The sequence below is a fragment of the Saimiri boliviensis genome, chromosome 13 (genome assembly GCF_048565385.1).
Source record: "Saimiri boliviensis isolate mSaiBol1 chromosome 13, mSaiBol1.pri, whole genome shotgun sequence".
NCBI lineage: Eukaryota > Metazoa > Chordata > Mammalia > Primates > Cebidae > Saimiri > Saimiri boliviensis.
The window spans coordinates 111,412,586-111,421,364 of record NC_133461.1 but is presented as its reverse complement, the minus strand read 5'-3'; the positions used below and the strand labels follow the sequence as shown (position 1 = coordinate 111,421,364).

The 8,779-nt window shown below is 35.6% G+C and overlaps 1 non-coding gene across 1 annotated transcript; it reads left to right on the top strand.

Annotated features, from left to right (window-relative positions):
• Positions 1-2,189: 2,189 nt before the first annotated feature.
• Positions 2,190-2,356, top strand: LOC120360628 (U1 spliceosomal RNA). The gene has a single exon (XR_005577085.2). It is a non-coding gene; the product is annotated as a U1 spliceosomal RNA (small nuclear RNA).
• The last annotated feature ends 6,423 nt before the right edge of the window (positions 2,357-8,779 follow it).

Here is an 8,779-nt window from a genome sequence, read left to right as displayed (position 1 = left end):
GATCAACCCACCTCGGCCTCCCAAACTGCTGGGGTTACAGGCGTGAGCTACCGCACCTGGCAGTAAATATATGCATTATCTTTCTTTATGGTCACATGCATGGAATAGTTACAGAATTCTATCAGTTTGGAATAATATTGAAATGAGGGGTTGGGAATGCATATTAATAGAGTTAATATTTCTGCAGAAAAGTGAACCTCTGAAAAACAAACACCTTGGTAAAAATAACATGCTAGATAAATACATTTTAGAGCTTTTTCAACATGTGTTTATAACACATTTCTAAGGAATTACATTTTGTATCTTTTTATGAAAGTTTTAAAAAGCCTTTATCACTGCAGTTACTGGTTAAAATAAATACAGTAAACTTATATACTTGCAATTAAAATAGATTATTTTTGATTTCACCATATCTAAAGGGTTTTGTACTTTGCTATTGCTCAGAAAATTTATCTGCGACAGAATCATACTGAAAGGGTTGATAAAAATCCATTTTTGTTCAGAGTTTAAAACTGCCATATATTTGTGTACAATAAAATGTATTGGCACTCAGAATAACTTGTCTTAGAGAAAAATGGTAGTTGCCCACAAAATCAATCTCTTGTGTGATCAATTTTTTTTAATATTATGATTTACTGAAAACTATGGTGTCCTGACTTCAATACCTACAGCAACTTAAATTTAGATTCTTGGAGACTAAGGCAAACAAAAAGCCCAACCAAATTTAAAGAAAAAGCCCAACTCTATTTTACTCACATAAAATCTTGCTATGATGGAATGACTTAACGTAATTACGTATGAAGTAATATAATTAGATAGTGTATAGTGTATGTATTTTTGTGTATGCACGCACACCCCCCAACACAAACCGAAGACGCTTCCTTTCAATGCTGCATTTTTATGTCGTCTCATAATAAGAGCTAGTTTTAATAAACGACTATGACTTCTGAAAGTACTCTTCAAAATTAAGATTTTTCATGGGTATTCTTAAAAGATTAAATTGGTGATGTCAATTTCAGGGTGGTTTTTCCTTTCTCAGTTCAAACATCAACTATGTAATTTTTCTGTCTTTGTAGAGTTCTTTTCTCAAGGGCAAGCAGCTTATTTTCTTTATCTCTCTGCTCTGAGCCTATCACTATAGCTGGTGTATAGCAGGGGCTCAGTTATCGATCTACTAAGTAATTGATTTGCAGGTTCTAGAGAATGACTTGCTTGTTTGTATTTTTGTTGTTGCTGTCGAAACTTTAATTTTTTTTCCCCATGACAATGTTTTAAATTATGATCCAGTCTTTGCATTATCGAAGCATTTTTAAAGTGAGGGTGATTATTGCTATTCTTCCATAAAAGGTGAAAGGTCAGACACTATAATTTGTCTTCTAACAGAAAAGGTAATTATCTGACGTCCAATTCAGGTAAAGTGGGTAGAGAGGGGAAGACAGAGCTTTCATCCAGGATCTTAATGGCCCAGGTTCCAATGCAGGCATGGGAAAGTGGTTAGCAGCTATTATCATGGTGTGTTTCTGGGCAGTTACCCAACTCAAGGCTGTGTACATCCCTCACAAAGCACCTGTATCTGGGATTCTTTATCCAATTTATAAAATTGGAGTTTGAATGTTTACACACAGGCTTTCCTTCACCCCTGATATCATGTGTGTGTCAGTTTTGGGGGGCTGGGTTGTATGTTAGAAACACATGGTGCAGTTGGGAAAAGATGGCCCAAATGTTTTCAGGAACTTACAAATAAGGAAATAAAGCTGCAATTGCCATCTTGTAATTCTCAGCATTGCTGAGAATATGAGGTAACTGGAACTCTCATAGTCTGTCCTTGGGAAAATGAAGATACTGGAATACATTGGACATTAACTTGGTCGATCTTCACTAAAGCTTAATGTTAACTGTGTCCTGTTATTGAACAGAAGGGCTCCTAAGCATATATATACAAGAGAAATGTGCACACCCACCCACCAAAAGATGTGTAATGCAAGGTTCCTAGCAGTGTTACTCGCAATAGACAAAACCTGAAAACCACCAAACTGTTCCTCAGCAGTGGAATGGATATGCAGATTGAGTCATTCATCACAGCAGGTTGAATTCATAACAACTCATTCATTCATCAACAGGATGAAGCCCTGCTTCTCACAGTATAGGGTAACCTCATTAACCCAACACTAAGTGAAAGAATCCCAAGGATACTTCCTTGGCAGGGGAGGTACCATGATCATGAATATGGTTTTCCTAGGGCGGGCGAGGCTAATCGATTGCACTCTGGATGTGCTGACCCCTGCAATTTCCCCAGATGTGGGAAACTCCACTGTATAATCTGTGGTGTCGGGGACTGCATTCGCGCTTTCCCCTCAAAACAGAATCCCGAGGCAAAAAGAGTGCCTACTTATTCTGTGATGATACCCTGTGAAATACAAAAGCAGGCAAAACCAATCTATGATCTTAGACTGATTATCCAGAGAAAGGAAGGAGGAGGTATATGGAGAGGGAATAGAGTGGGTTTGGATGCAAAATGCCTTGTTCTTTTTGGTGATTATGTGAATGTTCACACTGTCTGGTACTTCAAACAAGCTAATGAACATGGTGTGTGTATGTTTTGTAGAAATGTTATATTTTATTGCGGTTTATGGAAAGAATGAAAAATGCCAGGAAATATATTAATAATCTATTTTTATGGGAACTCAGACACTGACACACGTGCAAACGATTTGTTGTCTTAGTGTTTTTTGTGTACTCCACCTTACATAGATCAATCAACTTTAGAGTTAACTCTAACAAAAGTTCTCATCCTTGAGAATATTTTTTTCAGGATTACTTACCATGTTGCTACAACTCGATACCAGAGCCTTTTCGTTAATCATTATTTCCTTTGATTTTCCTCCTCAATTGAAATTTACATGCAAGAATAGACAGAATAGGATGTCCTAGTCTAAACTAAAGGAAATTAAACTATAGCCACACATTTAATAGATTTTCACCCAAGAGATCCCATAACTCTCTTTTGTCCAGTTAGGTAAAATTTAAAATGCATAAAGAATTATTGGAACTTTATAGAATTAAATCGTTCCGACATAAATCTTCTCACCAGCTCCTGTAGGGAGAATACATGTAATTAAATTGTTGCTCCCTTCTACCTCAATTAAAATCTTTTTACTCGATGTGAGACCAGTCGATGTAGAAACAGATTAAACTTAAAATACATGTGTGGCATTTGTTTTTGTTTGCTTGTTTCTGCAAAACATTTTGACACAAAGTTATAAACTGTGATAATGTTATAATGGTAAAAGATCCCTAATTGATAAACTCAAGTTAAATACAGTATATTGTATTGTTTAGGTTAAAAGGAAAGCAAGCTTTGTGTGGGTTTAGTTGACTGTAGGTAAACCTTACATACTTCGAAGGAATAAGCTTGGCAAATTCAGTTATATATATACGTTCAGCTTCTGTGACTCAGAAGAAATTCTGTGAATTTGAAGTTGTACATTTTACTGTATATTTTATATCCTAACCCATCACTTGAATTTTGAATGATAACCATTTTCTGCTTTATGAAGTTTTTGCAAATATTAATGCTACAATAAATATTCATGACATGATTCCCTCATTTCAATCTGTCTAAATCATGAATTTTCATTTTGAGAGTGAAATGTTTTCTGTCTTATAAAAACAAACTTACTTTTCATTAAACATTCAAGAAGTTTTCAAAGGATGCTGGGCCCTATTTTTTTCACATAGTTGAGGATGGAATGTGAAACTTAATCAACTTTTTTTCTTAGTTTCAAAGAATTCATAAATTATGTCATTGAGTTTTGAAAGTTGAGAAGGGGACAAAGTTAAAATGTGACAAAATTAAAACACCAGGCATTTGGGAGTCTATATGATCATCTCCCAAATTTATGAACTTATTGTGGCTATTGTAAATTGGAAAAGTCACGTGGGATATATTTTTTTCACTGTTACTGTCAGTGGTAGCCCAGTTATAACAGAACTCTTCCTGTCTTGTCAGCAAAGAGGAAAAGGGGAAACCACACTGCCTCTTGTTTTATGCATGGTGCTAATGAGTAGACAAGAATGTCATTTCTGTAAAGTAACCATGTGTAATTTGGAGAGTTTTCCCGCAGCTTTACATTCTTTTCAAATATTGAGCTTCAACAAAGCAATCTTTGGCCTTTACATTTTTTTTTGTTTCCAATCAAAGACTTTACTTTTCTTCCAGCTGCGATTTATGTTGTCTTTTTATGTCTCGACTTTTATCTCCTGCAGCACTTGGTTTTTTACAAAGGTCTTCTACTTCCCGGATTTACGGTGACTTCATCTGATATTTCTATATGTTTTTCTATATTTTATTACTATAAATAAAACCTCTCAATTTTCAATTCTAAAAAAAAGTCTATAACAATAATAATAATCAATTATTGGTCAGTAGGGTGGCTCATGCCTGTAATCCTAGCACTTTGGGAAGTTGAGGCAGGAGAGTTATTTGAGCCCAGGAGTCTAAGACAAGCCTGGGTAACATGACGAAACCCCATCTCTACAAAAAAAATACAAAAATGGGCTGGATGTGGTAATTTGCACCTGTAGTCTCAGCTACTCAGGAGGCTGAGGCAAGAGGATCATTTGAACCCAGGAAGTGAAGGGTGCAGTGAGCCGTGATTGTGCCACTACACTCCAGCTTCGGTGACAGAGAGATACCAAAAGAGAGAAAGAGAGAGAGATAATAATAATTAAATATTATTTGCAGAGAATGTAAATTGTTAGAAAACGTTTTCAAATTTTATCTAATTTGTTATTCATAGGAACTTGTGAGTTATGATTAAAAAGATACTATGACTCTCATGCTGTGGATAAAGAAATTGATGCCTGTGAAAGATGAATTATATCCCTAAGGCTGCATAGATTAATAAGAGACAAAGTAAAAACTTTAAGAGCCCTCTCTTGCCCTTCATGATTAAAATTTTGGTTAATGCATGTGAAAGTCATTCTTGTGCTTATAATCTTGATTTACATTTGGTGCTACATAATTTTAAGGCTTTGTTTTTAAAGGTCAAAGAGAATGAAAAAATTCTCTATAGTCAGCCTACTCACTTGGTGTGGGCAAATTTTGATAGCAGGAGGAATCACTAGAATGTGTTCACTGATTGTGATTTTTCATTTTCAGTTATCTACTACAGGTCATGAGGGGAAAATAATACACTTTTAAAGATTAGTGACCGTAACATCTGTTTGAGATACATGATATTGTTAAATTGCATTGCTTTAATGCATGATACATTTAGTTGTTTTAATTATCTGTTCTGTTTGCATGAGGTTGAGAAATGCTCTGAACTGTCTGTTGCAAACCAAAATATGTAAATCCTTGGACTTTTGAAATGGAATTGGTTTGTTTTATCCTGTTACCTTCAGAGTCAAATCTTTATCTTTTTTCCTAACTTAGTTATTACTCATTCATAAAGCATCATAGAAAACCAACATGTAAATGTTTTGCTTACCAAGTATGGTTGTTCTAAAGTAGGATTTATCTTAGAATATGTTGTTAGAGTATCAAGCAAGGGTTACTTTTTCTAGAGGAAAAAAAAAATCACAGGATTTGAATTGAAGAATTCAAATATATTCCCATATGATTTTGGCTTTTTCTTGAATAGTGGATTCAAAAACTACTTAAATATATAAAACTATGTGATGTTGAAAATAGCAAAAATACCCTTCTTTATTCAAGAAAATTTACCAAAAAAAATTGAAAACTAAAGATAATATACTTTTCAAAATCTTGCTTACAGAATTTTGAGTAGATAAATATAAAAGATATTCTTATATAGTTGCATAAGTTTGCATACATTTACTGAGATAAATTAACATAATTGAACAACTTTATGGCTAATATTTAAGAGGAAAACATTCAGACTTAATTTTTCAAAAAATTTCATGTAAGATATAACACAGATGTGATTAGTGATTACATTTAACTACAAATAATAGCATTAATAAATAAAAAGCAAGGCCAGGTGCAGTGGCTCATACCTGTAATCCTGAAAGTTTGGGAGACTGAGGTGGAAAGACAGCATGGGCCCAGGGGTTTGAGACCAGCCTGGGCCACACGTCAAGATCCCATCTCTAAAGATAAATAATATATAAATAAATGGGCATGGTGGTGCAGACATGCACCTGTAGTCCAAGCTGCTGAAGAGGCTGTCAGGAGGATTACTTGAGCCCAGGAGGTTTGAGGCTCCAGTGAGCTATGACTGTACCACTGCATTCCAACCTAGGTGACAGAATGAGACCTTATCCAAAAATGAAAACAAAGAAAGAAAAAGTAAAGAAAGGGGGGATAAAAGAAAGAGAGAAAATAAAAAGCCACTGACAAGACCAGATAATTTTAATGACTTTAAAACAATTAAACTTCTGCATTATTGCTCTGTTTTCAAACTATCTTAAGTGCAAATGGAACCTCTACCATGGTCAATCATTTACATGTAAATGATAGAAAATACCACTTTACTGAAATGCATTGAAGAGAGTTTAAATTAAACATAAGTATTAACACTGTGTAATTTTTAAAATTGTTTCCTCAGTCACAAATTTTAAAATGGTGAACTTTTTTTTTTACCCAACATAATTTTAGAAAAATGAGAACTTAAAAAATAATTCTAGAAGTAGGGCGATGAACTCTCATTGTACAGTGAATTGTGCAGACTGTATATTATTTGGGGTTCTCCAGAGAAAGTGCGCACACACACACAGACACTATTTATATATTATATATTATATGTGTATGTGTAAAGTATAGGTGCATATATGTGTTTATGTGTACACTAGGAGATTTACAGATTTATAAATGGATGAGATATACAGATAGACACACATGCACACATATGTATATTCATTTATTATATATTATGCATGTCTATAAAATATAGCTGCATATATGTATATATATGTACACTAGGGGATACATAGATTTATACATAGATGAGATAGAGATGGGGAGATTAATTATAAGGAATTGGCTCACAGGATTATGAAGGCAGACAGATCTCAAGATCTTCAGTCCACAAGCTGGAGACCTAGGAAAACTGACATTGTAGTTTTCATCTGAGTCCAAAGGGCTGAGAACCAGGATGTCTGAGGATGTAAATTCCTATCCCAATGCCAGCATTTTTGAAACCCAGAAAAAGCCAATGCCTCAGTTTGAGTCAGCAGGTAGAATATAACCTGTGTCCCAGCTCAAGGCTGCCAGACAGGAGGAGTTCCTGCTAGCTCCTGGCAGGGCCGTCCTGTTCTATTCAAGTCTCCAGTTGGTGGCATGAGGCTGAGCCAGGATGGAGAGGGCACTCCACTGGCTGTCTCAGGATCCAAGTGTTCCTCTCATCCAGAAACACTCTCACAGCCATGCCCAGAAAAAGGTGTGACCAAATGTCTAGGCAGACCATGCCCCAGTCAAGTTGACACGTAAGATTTTCTATTATATTCTGCAACTTAGAACTGGTGTTTTTCAGTTTTAGGGCTGTGTGCAACATCTTAACCACTGCTACAATGTGTACACTAAAATAAAGAAGTAAAACTGGCTGTTCAAAGTGTATCTTGAAACATCTGGGAATTTCCTTGAGAATATTTTCAGCATAGAAGCTGCATGATAGATCATGTCAGGAAAATTCTCAACATACATTAAGCATCTATTTGAACCACACATATTTAACAACAAATGGATGCCCGAGAGGCCTTTGCTTGTGACAATTCTTTCCCTGTTGTTTTCACAGGCTGAGGATTCCTTGTCACTTTTTTCCTTTGTCTCCTTGGATGAATGCCTACTGAATTCAATTCAGAGTTTCTTTCACCTCCTCCACCCCTGACTGGTTCCTTTTCTAACTGTGTTCTAAAGAATATTCATGACATCCATGACGAATATGGATGCAAAAATCTTCAATGAAATACTGGCAAACTGATTGCAACAGCACATCAAAAAGCTTATCCATCACGATCAAGTAAGCTTCATTCCAGGGATGCAAGGCTGGTTCAACATAGGCAAGTCTATAAACGTAATCCACCATATAAACAGAACCAAAGACAAAAACCACATGATTATCACCATAGATGCAGAGAAGGCCTTCAACAAAATTCAACAGCCTTTTTTGCTAAGAACTCCCAATAAGCTAGGTACAGATGGAATGGATCTCAAAACAATAAAAGCTATTTACAAAAAACCCACAGCCAATATCGTACTGAATGGGCAAAAATTAGAAGCATTCCCATTAAAAACTGGCACTAGACAAGGATGCCCTTTCTCACCACTCCTATTCAATATAGTACGGGAAGTTCTAGCCAGAGCAATTAGACAAGGGAAAAAAAGCGGGGTATTCAATTCGGAAAAGAGGAAGTCAAATTGTGTCTATTTACAGATGACAATATTTAGAAGACTCTGTCATCTCAGCCCCAAATCTCCTTAAACTAAAAAGCAACTTCGGCAAAGTCTCAGGATACAAAATCGGTGTGCAGAAATCACAAGCCCTCCTATACACCAATAACAGACTAACAGAGAGCCAAATCATAAGCAAACTCCCATTCACAACTGCTACAAAGAGAATAAAATATCTGGGAATACAACTAACAAAGGATGTAAAGGACCTCTTCAAGGAGAACTACAAACCACTGATCAAGGAAATAGGAGAAAAACAGAGAAACATTCCATGCTCATGGTTAGGAAGAATCAATATTGTGAAAATGGCCATACTGCCCAAAGTAATTTATAGATTCCATGCTATCCTCATCAAGCTAAAAATGA